This window comes from Scyliorhinus canicula, chromosome 7, assembly GCF_902713615.1.
Source record: "Scyliorhinus canicula chromosome 7, sScyCan1.1, whole genome shotgun sequence".
NCBI classification, from domain to species: domain Eukaryota; kingdom Metazoa; phylum Chordata; class Chondrichthyes; order Carcharhiniformes; family Scyliorhinidae; genus Scyliorhinus; species Scyliorhinus canicula.
In genome coordinates, this window is record NC_052152.1 from 86,617,361 (window position 1) to 86,645,324 (window position 27,964).

General features: G+C 41.9%; 1 protein-coding gene across 2 annotated transcripts in view; it reads right to left on the reverse strand.

Annotated features, from left to right (window-relative positions):
* The window catches only part of LOC119969142 (transcription regulator protein BACH1-like), an 89,857-nt gene extending 68,521 nt beyond the window's left edge, over positions 1-21,336 (reverse strand). Inside the window, exon 1 of one of the 2 annotated variants that reach the window (XM_038802359.1) lies at positions 20,352-21,336. The gene's annotated coding sequence lies outside the window, so the exon portion shown is untranslated. The remainder of the gene's footprint in view (positions 1-20,351) is intronic. The other variant, XM_038802358.1, reaches the window with a different exon arrangement.
* Positions 21,337-27,964: the final 6,628 nt, after the last annotated feature.

Sequence of the window (27,964 nt, forward strand, 5' to 3'; positions counted from 1 at the left end):
GTAGAATGTGGGAGGGCAGCCAGGAATGCAATGGAAGTCAAATCTAGATGCAGCAGAATTATGGATGAGGGTTTCACCAACAGATGAGCTGAAATAGAGGTGCTCTGATGGCACTTTTGGGATGAAATTAAGAGGTCTTATTGATTCCAGTGTTTGGAGTGGGCAAGGGCATGCAAGAAAACAACACTGAAATTTACCACAAAATTCTGTATTTCACAGCCTAACAAGTTTGACCACATGAAATCTGGATGTGGTTTTTTTGGGTGAGTGAGGCTTTCCTCACAACATAACAAATGTAAAGGTTGCAACTTTTAATTGATTAAATCCCTCAGCTACAGTTTCACACTTTAGTCAACTCACCTACCTCACTCAGAAACCTTGATGTTGAAACTTTCTAACAGTAGCTGTAACTATTTAAGTTCTGAATGAAATAACTATAAAATCTAAATTTATTAAACACGACATATCCGTACAGGTTAATTCCAATAATTTATCATCCACTCAACCATTTCATTCTGAAGAAAATATGAAAGATTAATTTTATAACCTGTGCTGTGGGGAATCCATTTTTCTAACATTATGCAAACAACTTTGAAAGTAGAAGGCCATCAGCTTCTGAAGTAAACTCATGATGTGTGGTTGGTAGATATTAAAAATTCTTATATTTTTGCCTTTTCTAAATGCCATTGAAAATTAAAATGACAGCAGTTACCACAAGCTGTTTCACAGACAGCAAGTGCAAATTGTATCATATTTGGCATTGTGTGAACCAAAACCACTCTTCACCCTTAGTGCCAATAGGCAGTAGTGTTTCCAGACTGATATCAGAAAAGTAATGATCCCCGCACTTCTATACTTACAGATCCAGACCTGTTCATACAAGATTAGAAATGCCATAACTCCGTTTGTATTGCAACCAAATTGCTCCCAAGTGTTCATTGCTTCTTTGCAGCTTTGGATCAGATTTGCGAAAATCTGCTCCTTTAATCTAGAGCCAAGTTCCATATTATTGTATTGTGCTTCATTTTTTGCCAGATTGGAAGATATATTATTTCAGCTAAGCAAGTGATAATATTTCTCATTACGAAGAACTCAATAGCACTTAAAAACTACAATTTATCACTGCCATCAGATTATACAGCAATATTGGAGAAATGGCAGATGTTTCCCTGATTGAATATTTCAGCTTACTGTACTGTACATGGAACTAACAATCTAATTACATACAGCACGAGGTGGTCAATTGTCAATTAATTCGATCCAGGTCCGCATTAACGTCATTGAAGCCGAAATGAAACTATTGTTCATTAACAATATATTTCAAGATTGCATTGGCCATGGCATATTAACACACCAATTGGCTGTAAAGGAGCTGTAGAATTTAGTTTAATTAGCTATTCTTCACATTGAGTTTTCAATGATTACTATGCAGCATAGAAACACAGGAAAAAGTAGTGGGCCGAAATTCGGCCCTGTTCCATATTCAATATGATCATGGCTGATCCTCTATCTCAACAGCATACTCCTGCCATCTCCCCATACAGTTGACAACTTTAGAGTCTAGAAATCAATCTTTCTTAAATATATTCAGTGACTTGACCTCCTGCTGCGGTAGAGAATTCCACAGGTTCACCACCCTCCTGATTAATAAAATTTTCCTCCTTTCAGTTCTAAAAGGCGTGCCCTGCACCCCAAGACTGTGCCCCTTGTTCTAGACCCGCAGCCAGAAGAAATAACATCCCTGCATCCAGTCTGTCCAGCCCTGTCAGAATTTTATATGCTTCAATTAGATTCTCTCCTCATTCCTCTAAACTCCACTTAACAAAGGCAATGTTGACCCAATCTCTCCTCATACAACAATGCTACCAACCCAGGAATTGGTCTGGTGAATCTTCACTGCACTCCCTTTATGGCAAGTATATCCTTTCTTGGGTAAGGAGACCAAAACTGTGCACAGTACTCCAGGTTTGGTCTCACCAAGGCCCTATACAGCTGCAGGAAGGCATCCTTGCTCCTGTGCTCAAGTCCTCTTGCAGTGAAGGCCAAAATGCCATTTGCCTTAACTGCTTGCTTTCAGTGACTGAAATATTAGGATACCCAGGTCCCTTTCTGCGTCAACATTTCCCAAGCTATCACTATTGAAATAATTATCCACATTACATGGCAAATGCAGTATACTTGCTCGCTCACTCAACTTGCCTAAATCACCCTGTAGCCTCTTTACATCCTCCTCACCACTCATATCATATTCCTACCTAGTTTTGTGTCATCAGCAAAGTTGGAAATACTACATTTGGTTCCCTCACCCAAATCATTGATGTATATTGCAAATAGCTGGGGTCCAAGCACAGTCCCTGTGGGACCCCACTAGCCACTGCGAGAAATTCCTACTGTTTCTTGTCTCCTAAACAATTCTCAACCCACAAAATGAAATGAAAATGAATGAAATGAAAATCGCTTATTGTCACAAGTAGGCTTCAAATGAAGTTACTGTGAAAAGCCCCTAGTCGCCACCTGTTCGGGAAGGCTGTTACGGGAATTGAACCGAGCTGCTGACCTGCCTTGGTCTGCTTTCAAAGCAAGCAAATTAGCCCTGTGCTAAACAGCCCCTTGCCAAAACTTTCTGAAAATCCAAATACACCACACTCACCTTTATCTATTCAACTAGTTACATTCTCAAAAAAATCCAGCTTCAATAAAGTAGGACAAATATGTAATATTAATCAAAGGCGGTGATGAGGTGGCTACACAGACAAGCACTAACAAGTGTAATATATCCACATTTACTTGTTTTAGCTCCGGTACAACCTTGCAGGGCCTAAACGTGTACTTACTGTGCTTGCTCTAATTTACTCATTATGATCTTTAACTGAAGGCATCCACTCCGTCTGCAAGCACGACACCAAGTTCCTGTCCAGTTGATTCCCTGTCGCAGACCTCTCCAATTTTGGCCTTCCACACTGCACCACGTACCATGATCACATATGTATCTGCTATCATGTATAGACCATGCTAACATCTCACAGCACAGCTTGCTTGGCCTCTGATCATTTTGGAATCTCCTTGCCACTGGACCACAAGACCTGCTCTACAACCACCCCACATTTAAACAGAAAATCATGCACAGACATCTTCTACTTGTCATAATCAAAGTTAGCACCTGGAATGTTAGGACCCTCCTAAATAACCTCACTGACAGAGCCAAGTGCAGCACCAATTTCATAGCTCAGGCACTCAAGCACCTTGACAGTGACAGTGTCACCCTAAGTGAAACACCACATGCAGGAGAAGGCCGCATGGAGGAGCAAGGTGGTGGGTACACCATTTTCTGTAAGGGCCTCCCAGCAGAAGAACAATGCCTCCTCGAGTTGAGCTTTACCATCAAAAATGATCTTATTTGGCACCTCAGCGACTCTCCATGGGAGAAGTGCATCCCGACAAACAACTTGCCCTTAAAAGAATCAGCATGTCACTGTCATCATCACACACACTCCTACACTAAAGACAGGAGATGAGCACTCTCTTGGCCAATCTCTGGCCCGAATCCCAGCAGGTGACAAACTGATCCGCCTCAAGAGATTTCCATGCCACAGTCCAAAAGAAGACAGGTCTCTGGAAGGTGTGATTGTCAAGGAAGGAGTCAGGAAAACAAACTCCAATGGAATCTTTATCTTGAAATGTCTATAACATGACCTACTCATAGCCAACACCCTATTCTACCAGCGAGACAAGCACAAGGCTCAAAGTAACACACAAGGTCCAAACAGCAGCACCTTTTCAACCATGATTGTTCGAGTAAGGGAATGCAGAGATGTATACATCACACTCACTATGAAAGGTACTGATGACTGGGGAACCAATCACCAACTTATCCGATCCATTAATTCCATCAGCCTGTTCTACAAACAACAGAGGCAACCAAAACAACGCTGCAAGAAAATTATCAAAGGCTTCAGAGATCCCCGTTAAGCTCCGATGGTAACACTATAAGAACTATGTAACCCCGGGGTAGTCTATTGAACAATAAAGGGATGCTATTAATCAATTAAAACTACAATTCCAACTCAAAGTACTCGGGGGCATTTAACTGTTTGCTGACAATCCCACAATGGCCGCCCCCTCAGTCAGTGTATTACTGCCAATACTCAACCTCTAGGCACCAGTGTCTGGCCAACCCTAAAGTCCACCAGTACAAGCACCCACTAAGCAGTCCTTGGCCACTCTACCAGGAAACACCATTACTGGTTTGTCAAAAATGATCAAGAAACAGAGGACCCAATTGAGCGCAAGCATAAATCACAGACTCGATGCTTCACCACACTTCAAAAAGTAGCGCATCCTATAAAAATCTGAAGGCAACAGTATAGCTTAAAATCCATGTCAAAGAACAACGGTCACAGAAGATTCAACAACTTGCAGGCACCAACATGTGCGGTTTCTTCAATGCTGCCAAGACAATCTTTATCACGGGCCCATCATGCCCAGAGCCAAATGATTAGGAGAGCTCATCAAGGACAGAAAGGCAATTGCTGCTTGCAGTAGAGAATGCAGCAAACAGGCTCTGCTTTAGGATTTTAACGCTCTCAACTCCATCCCTTAAAATCCAGCTGCTCAGTTTCATTGCCAATCCAGTCCACAGCAAAGTTGAAAAAGCCATTTGGCAACTGAAAAGCAAACCCCGAGAGCACATGAAATTTTTGCCAAAATTCTGAAGCACAGAGGAGATAAACTTCTGGCAGAGCTGCTCGTCCTCATCATCATCCAACTTGGAAGAGGAGCACTGTGATCATGACTATATTCAAGGGGGAAGAAAAGTTTGAATGTGGTAATTACAGAAAGTTTCACTGCTGTTTGCAAAGGGAAGATCATTTCCTTAATCACTTTTGACCAGTGACTGAAATGCTCCTTCCAGAGTCACAGTCCGCTTTTTGCTAATCAAGAAGTACCAAGAACATGATCTTCACTGCACAGCAAATTCAAGAAAAATGCAAGAAATAACACCAAGTGCAGTACATGGGCTTTTCGACGACACAAAAAAGCCTGTGACTGACAGCCACAAAGGCTTATGGCATTTGCTCAAATTTGTTTCCCTCGGACATTTGCCACCATCCTCTGCCTATACCACAATTATGTGCAAGACATGATCTTCACCCTCATAATGACTGGGGACCAAACAAATTTTTGTTATTGTACCAAACTTCGTCCCCCATCTTACTCGCTGCAATACAACATCTCGCCTCCAGGAAATTACCTACAGTTATGGAGCTAATTTACAGAATAGGTGGGAAATCACTCCAACTCTGTAATTGAGCTAAAGTACACAGTGACTATTGTACATGCACTCACTCAGAATCTGAGCTCCAGATGCTGTCAACCCCTTCTCCAAAGCACATGAGAAACTAGATCTTTCACTAAACACCCAGAAAAATAAGTTCCTCTTCCAATCAGCTCCCACAGCACAACATCTCCCCCCATCGATTAAGATCAATGGTGATAGATTCCAGAAAATGTGGCCTTTTTTTTTTACATATCTTAGGAGCCTCCTCTCAATAAAGGCAGACAAACCACATCAGTTCAGTCCTCAGCTATCAGAGGAAGAAAGTATGAGGATCACCCAAGACTAAAATCATGGTTCAGCCAGCACTCCTATGCAGCAGACACCTCAAAGTACTGGATAAATATCAGCAGCGGTGCCTTCACAAATCAGATTGCAAGAAAGGGGACTCAAAAGCATTATCCTCTCCCAAGCCAACATGCTCAGCATCAAGGTGCTCATCATTCAAAACCAGCCCTGGTAGGCAAGAAATTTTGATCATAGCCTGACAGACTCCTGAAGCAACTGCTCTACTCAGAACTCAGTCGCAGCAAGAAGTTCCCAGGAGGACAACATAACATTTTACGGATGTCTTCAAAGCAACCCAGAGGAATGCAAACATCCCCAGCAACTCATTGGGATCTTGGCTTGTGACCAACCTAATTGGAGAAGGTCCATTCAGAAAGGCACTGAACAAATTGGCAGGGAAGTCCAGATGCAGGCAGGGCGCATACAAACCTCCAAATAACTTACCCACCTAGCCTTTGAGGGATTACTTTTCCTACATGTGGCAGAGTCTACAGATTGCACATTGGATTTATGGACTTATCAGGAGCTCAGTTGTCAAACTGAATTGGAAGCAAGTCATCCTTGATCTGGAGGGGAAACGACACTGCACCAATACAGTCTTTAGTATCTACTTCAGCAACTGCACGCTTTTAACTGTAGCCCCCATATTTGTTATTACAGGAGGTATTGGAAATGTGGGGTGGATCTGTGCCAGGAGTCGGGGGGGGGGGGGGGGGGGGGGGGGGGGTGGCTTTAGCAATGGGGAGAAAAACCCTTCATCAGGGCACTGCTGGTAACAGAATTTCAGCCCATGATGAGGATTTTGTACCTCACACTATTTAACTAAGATCTTTTTTTTTAAATTTCAGGCCATTTTCCCTCACATCACATCGGCTATTCAGTCTACATTTTGTTTACAATTATTCATATTAGTGTCTAGATAATCTTACCCACTAACAACTTTGTTTTCGTTTACGGAAATTACAGGTCAGTTTGATGCACCCCTTTATGCATTTTTGGAAGGTGTTCAAATACTTCTTTTGTTCACTATTCACACTCACCAGTTTTACCAAAATGGTATCTTTTCCGTTCTCTTCACAGGTGCTCGCTGACGTATTGTGTATTTCTATGGTTTAACGGCATCAGATTGAGGCTGCTTGGCTAAATACCCAAAATGTTCTAAAATGGTAGAGATGGAGCAACTGACACAATCCCATTGGAGAGATCCTGAAAAGATTCTAAAATTTCATGTCTGCGAAATACAGCTTTTATAAAGAAAAGAAGGATTTGCATTTATATATCACTTCTTATGACCACCGGATGTCTTAAAGATGTGTAATCATTGTTGTAATATCGGAAACATTAAATCTTTGCTCCTGAAAGAAAAGTATTTCAGATGCTGGAAAATCTGAAAGGGGATGTTAAACCCAAGCATGTTGCCTCTCAAGTGGCTGCAAACAATCCCATGGCATCAATCTGAAGAGGCACCAAGGAAATAACCAGTGTCCTGGCCAATATTTATCCATCAATTAACACAAAATTAGCACATTGCTGTTTGTGGGGTTTCCTTTGCACATATTAGCTACCATGTTTCCGACATTACAACAGTGATTACACATCAAAAGCTCTGTTGGTTGGAAAAAGGTCTTTGAGACATCCAGTGATCATAAAAGTGTTACATGAATGCAAATCCTTCTTTCTTTTTAAAATCCAAATTTCCCAATGATGTGATATTTTTCCACCGATTGAGGAAGGCTGCAAAGTACATGGCTTGCAATCTGCAAAAACTTTGGTGCAAAATTATTCTGTAAAAGTAATTATTAATTCTGATACAAATACATTCACTGCATGCGTAAATATAGAAGTTTCAAGCAGCAATTTTGATTTGTGCAAGTTTCCTTCAGCAGGAAAGAGCTGCATGAGGGAAGGCATCGATCATTATTTGAATTTAAAGGCAAATCTCATGCTAGTTTTCTGCACCTCAAACGATTTAAAATGATCGCGGCAAAGATTTGGGATCAGTTCATATATGTAAAATTCATTACATATTTGAATTCTATTTATAATGGAAATTTGAATTTAGACTTCAGTTTTCAATTCATTCCTGCCTCCCACATCCAGTTCAAAGGAGCAACCCCACATAAAACACTGGAATTTTCAGAAACACTGTTTCTTCTATTGCTTTAATGAAAATGCTAAAAGCCATTCATTTTTGAAGCCAATTAAAGGGAGACACAATGTGGACGAGTTTGAAAATTCAACATCGTGGATGGAGCCAGAGTCAGAAATTGCCTAAATTGTCCAAAAGGCGGTTTGCCAAATGTTGGGATGGATTGAGGTGGTGGAATAAATTACAAACTAAACTCACTTCTGGAAAACAGGATAGTTTCTCCCACGACACAAAATTAAGCAAATTAATTTTTAGTCTGAAATTGTTTGTACTATATTACACACCTCCACATATTTCAGTACCTGAATCATGTCTGCTTGCTCATTTTGCAGATTATATGGGCACAGAGCCAGCAATGAAAGTGATAAAGAACTTCAATTCAGGAAAGCATTTCAATCGCAGACTACCAATTCTCTCAGCCTGCGTGAATGCTACTTGTCCAACGTGTAAAGACTCAAATAATGCAAACCACAATACTTCAAAAAAATAACAATTTGAACAGAGGTTGATCCAATTCAACCAACTGGTTGTGTAGTGGGGGCAGCAGGACTGGAGAGCAGTGGGAGGGAGAATGAAAAGCTTTCATTCAACCAGTTAGAACAAATAAGATAACAAAAATTTAAGCTCCTCATGGCTGAGAATCCAATTTCACTCTCCTGATCATTTCGGACTACCTCCTCCGACTCCACGAACGCACCACTCCACCTACCCTACTTATCAATGAATAGTTCACACAGGACATTTAAACTTGCCATATGGCAGCTAGCACCATTGAACAGTCTTCTGCCCAGATTCTCTTCACAAGTCTTTGCATGAATTTCTGTGCTAAGCAAATTTTCTGACTACTGCATACGTAGTTGGGTACAGGTAATTATGCCGTTTTCTGACTGATCGGTGACAGATGCTGCGGTTCCGCCACTGAATGGAAAATTTAGGTCATAATATTTCATCTCATCTTTCTGCAGTTTCACAGCCAAATAACAGTGAAAGATGGGAACGGACTTTTCAGGTAAACACGACACCCCTATAATTCACACATACAAGTGAAGTGATAAATAGCTTATTCACACCAAAGAGTGGAGTCAAGTCAATTTACTGGCAAAAGCTTTTGGGAGAAAGCCAGGCACTCCGCAGTGCTCATGGGCACCTTCTCAATTGTACAACAGCAGTTAGCCTCTTTTATACATGTACACACTTGGTTAGTTCCTCATTAGCTTGGGGGTTACATACAGGACCAATTAGGCCCCCCCTAGCAACAATTAGCTTCCAATCACATTCCTCTGAGACCATCCGTTAACTAACGTCCACAGCTCCTTGTCCACAATTACAAGGATAACAGATGTCTCAATAGTCAATGGTCAGTTTGTCAGAAACAGAATGACTCAGCAATTAAAAGGAACACTGCAGATGTCAATAGGTCAGTTGGAGAATGACTCGCCAGTAACCGTACTTATCAGGTCATTGCAGAATTGGATTGCCATGGTGAGTAAGCTAGTATAGAATGACTCAGCAGTCCACACTATTGCAGGCATAAGTGTTGCCATCTGGGATGGCCTCTTCCAGAATACAAAATGGACGCTCGTAAAGAATATAGAGAACTTTGGACAATGCTAGAAAACAAGCAGGCACATTAGCCTGAATGTATATTTGGGAAACAGCTCCCAGATGGAATTGAAACTATAGGTCGATTAGCATATTGATGGACCATCTCCGGGAACAAAGGAATGACACTCAAGTAACCGATACTATTGCAGACATCCCGGCGCCAGAAAGACACAAACAAAGCAAGGCCAACGGCCACCTCAGACACGCCCAGCCATCAGGGCACCCACCCCTTTATTGGTCAAGATCGATAACAGTGATCGAGAAGTGACCCAATTAATTGGGGCCAAGTTTAAGGCCCGCCTAAAAGTGCACAAAGCCGCTCCAGGTATAAGAAGGAACCCCCACGAGAGATTCGCTCTCTTGGACTTGGCTCTCAAAGCGGAAGGACCGTCCACCAGCATCACCAGAAGCAAATAAGTTCAAGGTCAACGCTCGCTACCAGACGGACGACCTTAGCTGTTCTCCTGTACCTCTTCGAACCCAACAACCTCAGATCTGAACAACGGCCATTGTTCCTCTGACTGAGTGGGCACCCGAAGTTAAGTATAGGCGTTATCATTAGAGATAGTTTAGTTTGTAGTACTTTGTGCATGAGTAGATCTTACTGCGTGTGTAAACAAATTGAACTAACTAACTGGTGTATTGGCTTTTTGATCAGTATTCGGGTTTGAACGTTGTGGCGGTATCGAGAGATACCTGGCGACTCTAAAGCAAACATAATTAGGATTAAGGAAGGCGACCATATTGACTACTATATTTATAGCAAGAAAACAGAGCAACATAAGCTAATAATTAAACATAATAAAATAGAGATTCTTAATGAATAACCTCCAATGTAAAGTTCCCTTAACACACACTTCTGACTGAATGATCATCAACTCTCAGTTACTTTGAATCTTGATGATACAAATGAGATCTATTTCAAAATAAATATTGTAATATATGCCATAAAATATTTCCAATAGCAATTACAGCAATTCAAATAGACATCAATCAAAATTCTTGATATTCTATAAATCAATGTACAACTGAACATGCAATAAGACGATCAGTTTGTAATTCAAAATGGAGATCTGGAATACACCTGCCATGTTGCAACAATCAACTTAATATTCCAAATAAGCAACACAAGTTTCTTTTCTGAGGAGAGGAAGTATAAAATGACAAGTGCTCTTGGGACACATCAACTGAGAGGGATCCATTACATATTTCACTGCAGAAACAGCAGGTGTTAACTGAAAGTGTAGGGAATTCTATGCTTCTACAGATAGGAAACTGCCTCACAACCCAGCAAAAAAAATGTTTAAATCTTAAAAGGGTAACAGCATGGCACAGTGGTCAGCACTGCTACCTCAGTGCCAGGGAGCCAGGTTCAATTGGGCCTTGAGGGACTGTGTGTGGCGGTTGCACTTTCACCACCCAACCCCCCTCCATCTGCGTGGGTTTCCTCCAGGTACTACGGTTTCCTCCCACAGTCCAAAGATGTGCAAGTTAGGTTGATTGGCAATGATGAAATTGCACCTTAAGTGTCCAGGAACGTACAGGTTAGGTGGAGTGACGGAATAGGGCTGGGAGTGGGCATAGGTAAAATGCTCTTTCAGAGGGTCAGTACAGACTCGATGGGCCAAATGGCTGCATTTTGCACTGTAGGGATTCTATTCTAACAGAAGCAGAATCTTCCTGGAACTGCAGGAAAATAATCTCTTTTCTCTTTCATCTTTCATCTTTGCCTTATGCAGGTATGAGGGAGGCGGTGGCGAAGTGGTATTGTATCCAGATTAGTAATCCAGAGACCCAGAGTAACGAGCTGGGGACCCGGATACGAGGGAAGGGAATGTGCCATTCTTACCTGGTCTGACCTGCATGTGCCTCCAGAGGTACAGCAATGTGGCTGACTCTAAAAGCCCTCTGAAATGGCCTAACAAGTCACTCAGTTGTATTCAACAAAGGAAGATGGCTGTGGCGGTTGGAGGTCAATCATTTCAACTCCAGGACATCACTGCAGGAGTTCCTCAGGATGGTGCCCTAGACCCAACCATCTTTAGCTGATTCAGCAATGACCTCCCTTCCATGACAAGGTCAGAAGTGGCGATTTTTGCAGATGGCTGCACAATGTTCAACACTATTCGCGGCTCCTCGCGAAATGAAGCAGTCCATGTCCAAATGCAGCAAGACCTGGACAATATCCAGACTTGGGCTGACAAGTTGCAAGTTACATTCGCGCCACACAAGTGCATGGAAATGACCATCTCCTACAAGAGAGGTTCTATCTAACCATCATCCCATGACATTCAATGGGATTACCATTGCTGAATCCCCCACAATAAACATCCTGGGGGTTACCATTGATCAGAAACTGAACTAGCCATATTAATACTGTGGCTACCAGGGCAGATCAAAGGCTTGGAATCCTACGTCGAGTAACTCACCTCCTGACCCCCCTACAGTGCAGGAGGCCATTTGGCCCATCGAGTCTGCACCGGCCCTTTGAAAGAGCACCCTACTTAAGCAGATGATTCCACCCTATCCCTGTAATCCAGTCACCCCACCTAACCTTTTGGACAAGGGGCAATTTAGCCAAACAACCTAATATGCACATCTTTGGACTCTGGGGGGAAGCCGGAGCACCTAGGGAGAATGTGCAAACTACACACAGACATGCAAACCCCACACAGACAGTCACTCGAGGCCGGAATTTAACCCGTGTCCCTGGAGCCGTGACGTAGCAGTGCTAAGCATTGTGCCGCCTCAAGTCAGGAGAGTAATGGAATACTCTCCACTTGCCTGGATGAGTGCAGCTCCAACACAAGCTCAACACCATCCAGGACAAAGCAGCCCGCTAGATTGCTCCCCCTTCCAAACATTCAATCCCTACACCACCGAACAATGGCAGCTGTGTGCACCATCTGCAAGATGCTCTGCAGTAACTCACCAAGGTTCCTTCGACAGCACCTTCCAAACCCACAACCATTACCATCTAGAAGTACAAGAGCAGCAGATACCTGGGAACCCCATCACCTGGAGATTCTCCTCCAAGTCACTGACCACCTGACTGAAATATATCGCCATTCCTTCAGTATCGTTGGGCAAAATACTGGAACTCCCACCCTAATACAGTGGGTGTACCTACACCTCAGGGACTGCAGCGATTCAAGGCAACTCACCACCACCTTCTGAAGGGCAACTAGGGATGGGCAATAAATGCTGGCCTAACCAGCGATGCCCACATCCCGTAAATTCATTTAAAACGCTTTTTTTTTTAATGGTTTGAGATTTTACAATGCAATGTAAAATGAACATAAATCTTAAGAATTAACATATAACACGGGGAGCCTTCATAACACAGAAAAACAGCAAGTCTGCAAACTAGCATATTGAGATTGTCAATGTCCCAATCTAAAAAATATACAGCATATAACACTCTATTCAATCCCAATTATAACTGAGTTGAAGTGGGTAATGACCACTCTGGTCTGCCAGTCCTCCTGATAACCATACCTTTTAATATGGTTGAGTAATCAACTTTTAGTATTATGGAAGATTTATTGAACAGCACTGGCCAGATGTTAGCATTCAGTGTAATTTATCTATCTGGCATTTCAGTTCAGATACATGCAGACACACGTATACATTTAGTATATCAGAGACAAATGTCTGCATTATAAGCAATTAGCACCAACTACATTATGATTTTCTTTCTATGCAATAGTGATGTAGTGATAAATAAACTTGTATGAATTTTAAGATGAGCAGAATGGTTCCCTCATCTGTGCAGTTCTTCCCAAACTGTCACCCAACTACATGCTGAGGGAACACAAAGTTTGTATCTCTGCTACTTTATCCAGAATATAATTGTGGAATTTGCCACTTAAGTTCATCCCTACCTACATCTTCCCTAAATTGTCCTTAGACCATTTTTAGGTCATACCCCTTTGAATCACAGAATAATACAGCACAGAAGAGGCCCTTCGGCCCATTGAGTCTGCACAGACACATGAAAAACACCTGATCTGCCCACTTAGCTAATCCTATTTGCCAGCTCTTCAACTAAGGGTACCAGCTGCTCCCTATCCCCCTTGCCCATGTCCCTCAATCTTCTACACCTTGATCAGATTGCCCCTCAGTCTTCTCTGCTCCAGCAAAAACAACCCAAGCCTATCCAACCTCTCTTCATAACTTAAATGTTCCATCCCAGGCAACATCCTGGTAATCGCCTCTGTACCCACTCCAGTGCAATCACATCCTTCCTATAATATGGTGACGAGAAATACACACACTACTCCAGCTGTGGCCTCACCAAAGTTCTGTACAACTCTAACATGACCTCCCTCATTTTGTAATCTATGCTTCAATTGATAACAACAAGTGTCCCATATGCCTTTTTCACCATCCTTTGGCTTAACTTGAACAAACTTTGCAATTTACTTATCTATACTATTTGACATCGTCTATACAATAAGATCTTCTTCAAAGCCTAATATCTCCACTGTACACACTCTGCACAAATTCAATTCTTGGCATCAGTGATCCGCACCATCTTCCTGACTTCAATGACTCATTCCCAATTTGCTAAGCCACAAAATGGTATTCAATATTCTGACCAGGAGACTGCAAGATTTTAAGCATGGCACCTGCTGATTCATTACCTAATCATCGAGCACAATAAATCAGCATTCCCCTTTGTTGTTGCTGCTCCATCGTGCTGGTAAATCCACTGTGCAAACAGTAACTAATCACTTTGGAACAGCAAAGAACAAAGCCAATGGAATGCTGAATTCACTTGCACAGATCACACAGAATTCACCCTGCTGGATGATCCCAAAGTAAGTCTTGCATGTTCAAGGCAATCTCCCACCTCGAATTAAGAACAGTCAATGAATAGAATGGGAAATATTGGCACAGGCTGCACATGATAATTAGAGGAATAGGTGTCACAGCAAGGTAAAAAGCAATATGTCCGACCAAATTCTCATTCAATCTTTCCTTTTCTTAAATCTAAGAAATTCTAATTGTGAGCAAGACCAGAACTAGGGGCCATAGTCACTAAGGAATACAAATGGGAACTCAAGATAAATGTATTTACTAGAACAGTGGCAAGAATCACAAAATCCAGACTGGTTACAGCTCAGAAGTTGGCTATTGAGTCCATTGTGTGGGTACTGAATGAGCAATCGTCTTTCTCCTTGTGATCCTATACATTCTTCCCTTTCAGTTAACACTGTAATTCTCTTTTGAATGCATAGATTGAACCTGCCTCCACTGCACACACAGGCTACACAAAAAAGTTTTTCCTCATGCCATTTTTGTTTCTTTCGCCAATCACTTTAAATCTGTGCCCCCCCCCCCCCCCCCCATTCTCAATCCTTTGACAAGTGGGAACAATATGCCTACCTGTTATGGGCCACGGTTTTGAAAACTCCAAGTACATTGTGGAGTTCACCTGACCTCTTAACTGTTTATTGAATTTGGCTACGATAAGCACAGGAGTTCGTCTGCGCTGTTATTCAACAGAGTTCTAAGGCGCTTTTAATCAAAAAACAAATTTAGTTAATATTTGTATAAAACACACATAGCAAGAATTGTTATCAACTACAAACATAAAGACCCCCACACAGTTACAGTAATCTATGTCTAATCCTTAATGAATCCCCCCCTTAACTGTTCCAATTCAATAATAAAATTCAAGTAAAACCAGAAACCCCTTTTCAAAGGTGTGGCCCAGCACACTGCATTCTTACTGGTATAAGACTTGTTAGTGATACTCTGTTCTCCTTTTCAAACAGCAGATTTGAATTCCTTCCAGAAAGCAATTATCTCTTTTAAGTTACCAAGTACCAGGAAACAGCTTTTAAAATGAAAATAGAGAAACACTTCTTTCAACCTGTGAAGTTCAAAACCAGTCTGAATTCAAAACGAAAGTAAAACCCAGAGCTACAGCCCAGCTCCACCCACACAATGACACCACTGAAGCCATGTTATAAGACAAAAACATTTCTTAAAAGGGACACTCACATGACACACCACAAGCTGTCATTGAGACAAATCTCTCAGATTCATGCAAGGATAAGTTGTTTGAATCAATGAAGAGGTTAGGAATACCAGAACATGTTGATGGAGTTAGATGAAGGAGGGTTGTGTGGAGCACAATCACTGGCATGGACCTGAGCAGCCAAATGGTTGGTCTCTGTATTGTAAACATCTTCCAACAGTTAATAAAATTAAGCACTTCAAACAGCAAAATCAATAAGTGACTCCCTGGTTTATCTGAAGCCCAGGTCAATTCTTCAGTAGTTTGGTTGAATGGCTCCTACCTCATCCACAAGGATGTAAAGGAATTTCACTGTGGTTCAATGTGCCTGGCTCCCCTCAGCACTAGCACTCCCCCAATCCTTCCACGGACAACTTCTGGGGCTGGTTTAGCTCACTGGGCTAAATCGCTGGCTTTAAAGCAGACCAAGCAGGCCAGCAGCACGGTTCGATTCCTGTACCAGCCTCCCCGGACAGGCACCGGAATGTGGTGACTAGGGGCTTTTCACAGTAACTTCATTGAAGCCTACTCGTGACAATAAGCGATTTTCATTTTTTTTCATTTCCTCATTCAATCTCTCTGGCTTTAATACAGAGTGAACTCTCCCCTCATCCCATGGGCATGTCTCCCCCCTTTTCCATTTTTACCTCACATTTACTGTCTCCATTCTCTTATCCCGCAGTCTACCCTAATCCTTCACCCTATCCCTGTCTTCCCCATTTCTATCCCTAATCTGAAAACCTTTCCAAAAGATAACAGAGATTTAAATTGAAGTCAAGATCAACTCTTAAAACTTAGAGCTAGTATTAATCTTGTCCCTTTTTTCATTTAGTTCACAAAGGCAGAAACACAAACAAACATAGCAACACAAGCTCAAGGTGCAGCTTGAAGCAAATATTCTGACATGTGCTGCTCTTCGGCCTATGAGCGAATGGAGGCTGTAGCCATTGTCAACAAAGCATCACACGTTTCTCGCACCTAAAAGACCAGTTAATTTTTTTTTAAAGGAATAAGATTTGGCAATATAGATCCACGCCCAATTTTCCAAATTCTGCTCATCTCATGCAGAAACCTAGCACTATGGGCTGTGTCTGTAGCATGAAATCTTTGAAGCACAGACAAAATTACTGCACATACACTGTTTAATTGTGCCCATCTGCTCGAGTTGGTCAATGAAGATTGTTTTCCTCATATTAAAGGCAATATTACTTGATCAGAAATTAAGATCTTGACAACAATAATGAATTTGAAGCAACTACTTTACCACATTATACCGAATCAATAACTGTCAAGAGAAAATAATGAGGGCTAAAGTAATCACTGGTACATTGAAATAAAAATGAACGGAGGGATCCTTTCTCAATCTTTACTGCCCAGTTAATTATAAAAGTGCCCAGAGCAGCAATGCTGTCAGATTCATTAACATCCCCCCAACCCAGTAATTCCAATAAGCAATCCAGAGAGATGACAAAAGAATACCCCAAGCCAGTCTGAACACTTGCTTGCTTTGTAAATGATATACATTTGTAGAAACTCAATGGGAGACAAAGCTTCAACAAAAAAAGGTTTTCACTCACATTATCTATGCATTCACAAAATATGATTAAGTTTTCCTTTTATGAGCCAAAAGCACCTTACTCAAAATTGTTCAGGGCTATGGATGCATTTATTGTGTGATAAGATCAATCTTTCAGTTCATGTACCCAGTGCTTGACTAATAACTCATTGAGAGGGCATCATGTATTCTTTCCAACTGGACAGAAAAATTCCTTCATGATTCACCTTTCTGGAGAACTCCCAGAGAATATCCTTAAATAAGCCATTATCTGTATATTATTAGATGAATCTAAACATAAACTCAAGCAGCTACTGCAAAGCTCCCATGGTTCTGATAACTGTTTTCATGGTACCATTGTTTTCATGGCACCAGTTAATTTTGTTATAGAGACATGGTACTTTCTTCAATTAAATGCAAAGAACTCCACTTTCTTTACAAAAAAGTATAATGTCAAATCATATGGTTCAACCACAGCAGAGCCCCATGTGTCACTGTCTGCCTTGACACATCAGCAATATATACTCCAATGAACTCCACCATGTATGCAGAGATATTAGTTTATTGTAAAGATGCAATGCTTTAAGGCTCATTAACAAGCTACATCATAATTTATGTAATCTAATCGCCTTAACATTAATGCTTGCCATTGCGTAAACATTTTGCCCATGATTAAGATGTACACTAATTATTTTCTTAAAATGTCTATACAAATGATCCAGTATTGTGATATCAAAACATGAATTCTTCTAACCATATTGGTAATATTAATATATGCAGAGAGCTTCAGTAACCATAAAGCAGCAAATTTAAAATTAAAAACACTGGAAACGTCCAAAAAATAAGAGGTGACACATTTGGTACTTTAGAAAAAAAATGCTTGTGAGTGCAACAACATTGTGGTTTCAAATGATGATAGAAACTGCATATCATCAGGATTCTTCCAGCACACAGCCCAATCAGGCTATGTTATTTTCCAGATCATGCAATAAACTGCCAAACAATATCACAATGTGAATTCATCGCAATCTTTCACATATTATCTACTATAGCAGAAAAGAACAACTACAACATTATGCACTGAAAATCATCATTCAGCTGGTTCAGAGGCATAGCAATATGAAGGGAAAGAATAATACAGAAGAACCTCGTATTACTGATTACTACTTCGAGCAACAATTCACCGATAACTTATTATTCCTTGCCATAGCCTATATTATTTATGCTTTTTCATTTGACATTAACCAATCAGTAAGATTTTGTTGAAGTTACCAGATCGGACGCACCATACCTTAAATTGCAATTGTTATTTCAACATTGGGGTGAAAAATCCGTTTGCAAAATTCTCATTTTGAAACAATAGATTACAATCAGAGGTACGATATCTGCTTATGATAAAGAAACTAATTTCACTCAAAACATGTAACTTCCAGATATAATATAGGAACAGTACTCAGATCTGAATATTTCTGAAGGAGGAAAAATGCCGTAGGGATTCCACCCCTTTCCTGCCTACCCAATTCCCCATTCCCTCTGGCCAAATTCTGGTGGCAGAAACACCCAGAAGGTGGAGGTTTTTTTAAACCTGGAAAGGAGAAGAGAAACAAGGGAAAAGGAAAGCGAAAAAGAACAAGATTTTCAGTTAGTTGGAAATTCCTACAGTTTCTATTTCACGAGATTCGAACAGAATTGCCCAGTGAGGGTTTAATGGTTTGGGTGATGATTGCACTAATTTTTTTAATGGTTAAATGTCAGTACCTGAAACATTGTTAGTGTAATCAAAGGAATTTAAAGCCTCAGAGATCAAATATGCTGTTTAATATCCATTGCCCATGGGCATAGCGGAGTGGTTGCAGGAATTAAAAATAAATGTCAACCTGCCCAATCTGTTTATACCTAAAATCTAATGTTCTGTGGAAATATGCTCGTAACTAAAGGTTTAGAAAAAAAAGATTGAGCAAAGAGCACAAGAAACTATTGTTATGCCAAGGTGAGGAAGATCCAAACCACCAAATGGAATTAGAAACGTAAACCAGAATATATATGTTTAAGACTATCTAACCAACATATGTTTGAAGTTGGACAAGAATATCAAATAAGATATACTTAAATAAGGAGGAGAGAATTAAGGAGGTGGATGAGGAGAAGAAAGATGACATGCTGTAAGAATATCATTTCGGAGTTGCTGCAGAATGTGAAAGAAGATGGCAATGAATTAAGTGATAAGCAAAGTTGAAGATGGCCAAATTATATAATGAAATGACATGCAATTTCAAGGGTAGATTCAATCTACATGTAAATGTAGAAGTTCATTAACTTTCCAAGACATTACAATGCTGTGGATTGAGGGAATAGACTAGACACTGGATAAAAGGAAGTTACAAAAACTTTCCCCGAAGTTTCAGTGATAAGTATACATTTCAACAAGTAAAAGCGAAAACATAGGACCACTGGATACAAAAATGGCTCTATAATGAAGTCAAAATGGAAACTTATTCGGCTAGAAAGAGATAAAGAGATAGATATCGTATCATTGGGCTCAAGCGTCTTGCTATATAATATTCAGCATGGAATGGAAAAGGAGGGTTGCGGGTTGAGAGGGTAGTTTAATGAAATTAGTTTTCAAGTTTGCAAATGATCCCAAAATGGGAGATAGGACAAATAATAAGGAATACTATAACCAATTGCAAAATATTTAGATATTTCAGATAAATAATTACATGAAAAACTGTAAAATAATGATTGCATTAAGGAATTGAAAAATAAAAGTATCTATGCAGTGGAGCATTAGTATTGTTTACAGATTAGGAAAAAGATGCAAGGTGTTAATAAGTGGGTAAATAAACATATCAGCACAACACAACTGAACAGAAGAACTCAAAATGATCAAATTGACATATGTAGGTTATGGTGAGTGGCTCAAATACTGGGCCACCTCAGATTAAAGAAGCCAGGCAGAAATGTTCTTAACCCAGAAGTTAGAGAGTTATGAAATAAGAGGAAAATGGCTGAATGTGTGAAGTCTCTGGGTGCTCCGGTTTCCTCCCACAAGTCCCAAAAACGTGCTATTAGGTAATTTGGACATTCTGAATTCTCCCTGTGTACCCGAACAGACACCGGAATGTGATGACATGGGGCTTTTCACAGTAACTTCACTGCAGTGTAAATTTAAGCCAATTTGTGACAATAAAGGTTATTTTTAAGTGGATTGGTTCGACATCCCTAATAGCAAATCTTTCTAAAATGCAAGGATTTTAAAAACTAAACATAATGAGCAGCTGAGATGGCATTAGTGAACTGCTTGAACTCTTGCCATTTCGACATCTATTATCTCCCTCCTACATCTATTACGCGCTTCACTGTAACATACTGCATGGACTGGAACACACACCTGAATCACGGGAACAGTTCAATTCAATGTTGCTTTCCAACAGCAACTCTCGCCTGAAGTATACTGTCAACCTACTTTGCATGCGGAATAGGGCTTGATTCTACAACCTGCTCACCCAGAGACTACTACCAATTAAACTCATCATTTATGAAACCGTAAGCTTCTCTTCTTTGCAGAATCTTAACACAGTAAACAAATTCAGGAAGAGTAACACAAGCTATTTCAGCTGCAAACGATTGTTCTTTCAACAATCTAACTTTTTGAAATGCTCCTTTGTTAGTTGCTTATAGCTGTACAGGTATTGTGCATGCAGCTATTAACTGATCGGCAGGACAATATTAAAACCCGTGTCTGGAAGCTGGGAGACAAGTCCAATTGCACCCTGCGACATAGGAACATGGTTTGGCTGAGCAGGAATGTCAGAACCCGATGCAGATTTTTCCAAAAGAGTCAACGCAAAAGATCCAGACGAGGAAGTTCAACTAAAATTCAGGAAGTTCAACATCACAGGAGACCTGAACGTCTACATTTTTTTTTCAACAGAAAACAAACTTCTCTGCAAGTTAGGGTGAAAAGTCTGGCTCCGGGGATTTGTAGCCAGTGAAAGAGTCGTAGCCGCGGGGAGGGTAGACACGTCCCGGGCACAATCCAAGCGCCCGAGCCAAGGCGGCGCTCACAGGGTCCGAGCAGCTTCCCTATCTGCGATGCTGGGTGAGAGCGCCGGAACGGCGCGGCCCATTCCCGCGGCGCGGCCCATTCCCGGTGCCCAGTCCCTCAGGCAGCGGCAGGCCCTCCTTCACTCCCCCAGCACCCGCTCTCACCTCATACACATGCCGACAGAAGGACACGGTGCTGCTGTCTCTCCCTGTCTGTCTGGCCCCGGGCTGTTTACTCTCGGTCGCTCCGGCTCTATTTTCTTCCCCCTCTTCTTTTTTTTCCTCACAGGCTCAAACCGTCCACCCCCCTGCCGCCCCCACACGTGACCGCTCCAAATACGGCAAGAGGCGGGGCGATCTGAGTCACGCCCCTTTCCTGTCTAGACCAATCCACACGAGCTCCCCATTCAACGAGAGGTTTCATTGGTCGGTGACACTGTCTATCACACAGTGACCCGCCCTCAGGGCTGCCTGAGACTCGATGATGTCATCGCTCAACTGATTCTCAGCCAAACCGCCCCCCCAGTGGGGGGAGACGGTGGAGAGAGAGAGGGGAAGGTGCAGAGATATAGAGGGGAAAGGTGCAGAGATAGAGAGGGGAAAGGTGCAGAGATAGAGAGGAAATGTGTAGAGATTATAAAGGAAAGGTGTAGAGATAGAGAGGAAAAGAGAATGCGAGGGATGGTGAAGAGAGAGGAAAGGAGATGGAGAGAAGGTGGTGAGAGCGGGAAGGTGAAAAAAATGAGACAGGTAGGGATGGTTTTGTGAAAAGGAAATAAATTTCACCAAATCTTTTCGGAAGTGATGTTCTGTGGGTAAAGGGGCACTGTACTTGGTCTTCCAGAAGACATTTGGTAAAATACCACATCAAAGGTTATTGCAGAAAATAAAAGCTCATGGTAATGGTGATAAAATTGGCATTGTTGTGGTCCAGGGTTTAGAGAACCTCAAAGTGTATCATGGAGTTCACCTGACCCACAACTTTAAATAGATTTTGGTTATGGGGAACACAAGGGCCCACTTTACAGGTGTGATTCAACAGAGAATTAAGAGTATTTTTAAACAAAAGCAATGTTTATTCTATGAACCCAGTTAACATTTTATTAACATAGTGAACATCTCAGCATCCATCAATTCAAATACGCCACCACCCCACCCCCAAAGAATACAGTACTCTATAAGACATCCATAAGACAAAACCCCTTTTTACAGAAGGACAGCAGGTTTAAATTCTCTACTAAGAACAGTTACCACTTTGAAATCACCAAATGAGCATTCGATAGCTTGCAGAGATTCATACACATCTTGCTGTGACTCAGTTTCTCCAAATCTAAAACAAAACTAAACGGAGCCACAAAGCAGCTTTTCAGCTCAAAATGAAAGAGGAAGACACCCCAGCTCCACCAACACTCTGACATCACTGCTGCCATTTGAGAAACACACATTTCTTAAAGGGACTCTTACATGACACCTCCCCCCAAGAAACAAAAATAAACCATCAACTTCAATATGGTTTCATTTTTCACCTTCCGTTAAGAAATACTGACAGTAAAGATAGTTCGTATTTAACAGAACAAACACGGAAACATTTATAGCATAGTCCATTTTAGTTCTTCTTCCTGAAACTCGTCATCACATTTGTGACAAAGCATGTGCCACATGTATTATTTTTAAATGAAATGGCTGTAACAATCAACTCCATCGAAATAGTCTTGCATTGTTATTCTGGAATCGCTCCAAAAACACCAATGGATTATGATCAGTATATATCATTGTGTCAGACTGATTGCTGGCCACATAAATTTGAAAATGTTGCAAAGCCAGCACCAGGCTCAAAGTCTCCTTCTCAATCATTGAATACTTCCTCTGGTGAGAATTCAATTTCTTTGAAAAATAACCAATAGGCTGCTCAAGTCCTTCGTCGTCGTCTTGTAGACGCACTGCATCTACACCCACATCACTCGCATCAACAGCCACTTTGAATGGTTTTCTGTAATTTGGGATGCCTAACACAGGAGCAATGGTCAACACAGCTTTCAGGCAGTCAAATGCCTGTTGACACTCCATTGTCCACTGGAATTCTTGAGCTTCTTGAGCAAGTCCGTCAGTGGAGCAACCACACTGTTAAAGTTCCGGCACAAATTTCCGGTAAAATCCACTCATACCAAGAAATCGCATTATTTCCCTTCGTGTCGAGGGTATTGGAAACTCCCCAATAACTTTTGTTTTTACATCCCATGGGACTATTCGACCCTGTCCGATTGTATGGCCAAGGAAAGTGACTTGGGCTTTTCCAAATTCACTTTTGACTAGTTTTACCAGCAAGCCCACCTCCTGAAGTTGATCGAATAACTCCATCAGATGTTTCAAATGTTCTGCCCATGTCGGGCTGAAAATTACCAGATCACCGATGTATACCGCACAATTGGGTAATCCTGAAACGACTTTGTTAGTTAACTGTTAAAATGTCGCTGGGGCATTTTTCATGCCAAATGGCATAACTTTGAATTGGTATATACCATCTGGAGTCACAAAGCTGAAATCTCCCTCGCCCTTTCGGATAAAGGTACCTGCCAGTAACCTTTAAGTAAATCCAATTTGGAAATAAAATCTGATTGTCCCACTTTCTCAATACAATCCTCCAAATGTGGAATAGGATAAGAGTCCATTCTTGTAACTGCATTAACCTTTCTATAGTCCACATACAACTGTTGGGTACCGTCCAATTTTGGTACCATTACTATGGGTGAGCTCCATTGGTTGTAACCCATTTCAATTATGCCATGTTTAAGCATAATTTCAATCTCTTTGTTAACCTGTGTCTATTTTAAAGGGGTAAGTCTGTATGGATGTTGTTTAATTGGAACAGCATTTCCCACATCTACATCATGTCTAGCCATTTTAGTGCTTCCCAATTTATCTCCACAAACTTGCTCATGTGATATCAATAACTCTTTCAGGTCAGTTCGTTTTTCCTCTGGAAGGTAACTCAACAATTTATCCCAATTTTTAAGAACATCCTCGTTTTCCAATTTAATGTGAGTTATGTCAAATTCACTGACATCTGGATTTGATTCATTTGAGAGTTGGAATCATTAAAACCTGCTCCGTTTGCTCTCCTTCCCTTTCAAAGTACCTTTTAAGCATATTCACATGACACTCGCAGTGAGTCTTCCTTCTATCTGGCATTTTTACACATAATTCACCTCATTTAATTTCCTTTCAATTTGATAAAGTCCACAAAACCTTGCTTTTAAAGGTTCACCTACCATTGGTACCAATTTACATTAGAGGTTATTCATTTATTCATTAAGAATCTTTCTATTTTATTATGTTTAATTATTAGCTTATGCCTGCAATAGTGTGGACTGCTGAGTTATACTATACTAGCTTACTCACCACGGCAATCCAATTCTGCAATGACCTGATAAGTACGGTTACTGGCGAGTCACTCTCCAACTGACCGACTGACGTCTGCAATATTCCGATTAATTGCTGAGTCATTCTGTTTCTGACAAACTGACCGTTAACTATTGAGACATCTGTTATCCTTGTAATTGTGGACAAGGAGTTGTGGATGGTCGCAGATGAATGTGATTGGAAGCTAATTGTTGCTAGGGGGGCCTAATTTGTTGTGTATGTAACCCCCAAGCTAATGAAGAACTAACCAAGTGTGTACATGTATAAAAGAGGCTAACTGCCATTGTACAATTGAGAAGGTGCCCACGAGCACTGCGGAGTGCCTGGCTTTCTCCCAAAAGCTTTTGCCAATAAATTGACTTGACTCCACTCTTTGGTGTGAATAAGTTATTTACCACTTCATTTGGATTTCTTGTCCGCTACCCATTTCATCACATGTTGTGCAATTTTTAAATATTGTCTAGCCAATTCACCTGCTCTATTTAATGGTTCACTAAAATTTGACACATAATCCAATAACGTAAGTTCCGATTTCCCACTCACCAATTTTTCCTCAATCAATTTAAGTGGTCCTCTTACCTCGTGACCAAAAATTAGTTCAAAAGGACTGAATTTGGTTGACTCATTAGATGCATCCCTAATTGAAAACAGTACGAATGGAATTGATTCCAATCCTCTGGATAATCGTGACAATAAGCGCTCAACCTTGTCTTTAATGTCTGATGCCGCCTTTCTAACGCTCCCTGCGATTCTGGATAGTACGCAGTTGATTTAAATTGTTTAATTCCTAAGCTATCCATAACTTCTTTGACTAAACTTGAGGTAAAATTTGATCCTTGATCCGATTGTATTTCTGTGGCTCGTCCATATCTAGTAAAGAATTTAAGTAAATTCTCCACAATCTTTTTAGCTGTAATATTGCGTACTGGAATGGCCTCAGGAAACCTCGTAGACACATCCATTATAGTCAAAAGATATTGATTCCCACTTTTTGTTTCAGGAAATGGTCCTACACAATCAATTAAGACCCTTGTAAAAGTTTCCTCAAATGCTGGTATGGGTATTAAGGGCACTGGTTTTATCACTGCTTGAGGTTTCCCTATCACTTGACATGTATGACATGATCGACAAAATTTAACGACATCTTTATGTAGTCCAGGCCAATAAAAATGTTTTTGCATTTAGCTTGAGTTTTCCTTACTCCCAAATGGCCTCCCACTGGTACCTCATGTGCAACTCTCAACGCCTCCTTCCTATACCCTACCGACAATACTACTTGATGAACATCTGCCCACTTTTCATCCGCCTGCATATGTAAACGCCTCAATTTTCTCATCAAGACATCACTTTTACGGTAATAACACTCTGGTATACACTCAGATTCCTCTTTCGTGTATGCTTTCTGAGACGTCCATTTTATTTCTACATCTGTCAGTTGTAACTCCACCAATTTTCCTGAACTAAAAATATCCGCCTCATCTTCCACCTGTTCTTTTCCAACCATCCAATCAAAAATCATTTCAGATAATTGGACTTCAACTTTATCTTCACTCTTTGATTTCTCCTCTTATCTTAACCTGTGACTTTGCGACCTGGTTACTACACAATCCAGAAAAATCCCAGGATATTCGTCCTTCAATACTTCCGTTGTCTGATTTTCCACTGGCTTATCAACCACAGTGGCATCAGTCCCACCTGCGATCCAGCTATATCATTACCCAAGATGAACTGTATTCCTGGACAAGATAGTTTCTCTATTACTCCTACTACCACTTCACCACTCTTCACTGGACTTTCTAACCTTACCTTATATAATGGAACACTACTCTTCTCACCCTGAATTCCACATATTACCACCCTTTCTGGCAATATTCTTCCCAAACTACGTAACTCCTCATCTCTTACCATTAAAGATTGACTAGCCCCCGTATCTCTTAAAATTGTGACTTCTTCACCTGCTCCTTCTGATACACATGAGTAAACTTTACCCACACAAGTAAATTCTTTAAAGAGATCTGGCACCTTCTCATCAATCACCGCTTGATCAGGCTGTACAATCTTTTGCACCTCCTTCGCTTCACTTGGGCTTTCCTTTACCACTTTAACAAACCCCACTGTCTTATCCTGTTTTACCACATCAGCCTTTCCCGTGCTTTCCTTCAACCACCAATACTGTGACTTTACATGGCCTAGTTTATTACAGTGAAAACATTTAAAACTTTTCATCTCTCTTCCACCCTCCTGGATTTCCTTTTTAATCTGAGGTACACTCTCCTTATTATCTCCCATCTTTACCTCTACCACTTGAGTATTTCTCTTTTCCCCAGTTTCTGTCCCTCACAGACTGAAACTGGGGCAAAATTCTCTGACCCCCCACAGGGTCGGAGAATCGCCTGGGGCCGGCAAAAATCCCGCTCCCACCGTGGCCGGAATTCTCCGCCACCCGGGAATTGGCGGGGGCGGGAATCGTGCCGCGCCAATTGGTGTGCCCTCCACGCCGATCGGCGAGCCCCCTGCAGCGATTCTCCAGCCCGCGATGGGCCGAAGTCCCGCCGCTGGGAGGCCTCTCCCGCCGCCGTGGTTTCAACCACCTCTGATTGCAGCGGGATTGGCGGCGCGAGCGGGCCCCCAGGGTCCTGGGGGGGGGGCACGGGGTGACCGGACCCCGGGGCGTGCCCCCACGGTGGCCTGGCCCGCGATCGGGGCCCACCAATCGGCGGGCGGGCCAGTGCTGGGGGGCACTCTTTTTCTTCCGCCGCCGTCACGGCCTCCACCATGGTGGAGGCGGAAGAGAACCTCCCTACTGCGCATGCGCCGGTGGTGACGTCAGCGGCAGCTGACCCACCGGCGCATGCGCGAACCGGCGAAGGCCTTTTGCCAGCCCCGATGCCACCCGGCGGGCGTCAAAGGCCGTTGCCGCCGGTTTTGGCGCCAGTCAGCGTAGCGCCAGCCACCTCGCCGTGGGCCTAGCCCCTAAAGGTGCGGAGAATTCCACACCTTTGGGGAGGCCCGACGCCGGAGTACTTGGCACCACTCCTCTACGCCGGGACCCCCCGCCCCGCCGGGTAGGGGAGAATCCCGGCCCTGATGTCAGGAACCAAGCTTTGATTTATGAACTAATTAGAACATAGAACATACAATGCAGAAGGAGGCCATTCGGCCTATCGAGTCTACACCGACCCATTTAAGCCATTCACTTCCACCCTATCCCCGTAACCTAATAACCCCTCCTCACCTTTTTGAACACTAAGGGCAATTTAGCATGGCCAATCCACCTAACCTGCACGTCTTTGGACTGTGGGAGGAAACCAGAGCACCCGGAGGAAACCCACGCAGACACGCGGAGAATGTGCTGACTCCGCACAGACAGTGACCCAGTGGGGAATCGAACCTGGGACCCTGTGAAGCCACAGTGCTATCCACCTGTGCTACTATGCTTCCCCACGTTCATTTTGACAGAAAGAACAAAAGAGAAGCATTTTCTCCAAATGATGGATTGTAGAGCTCTGAGATGCAAAGGAATCTCGGTGACATCTC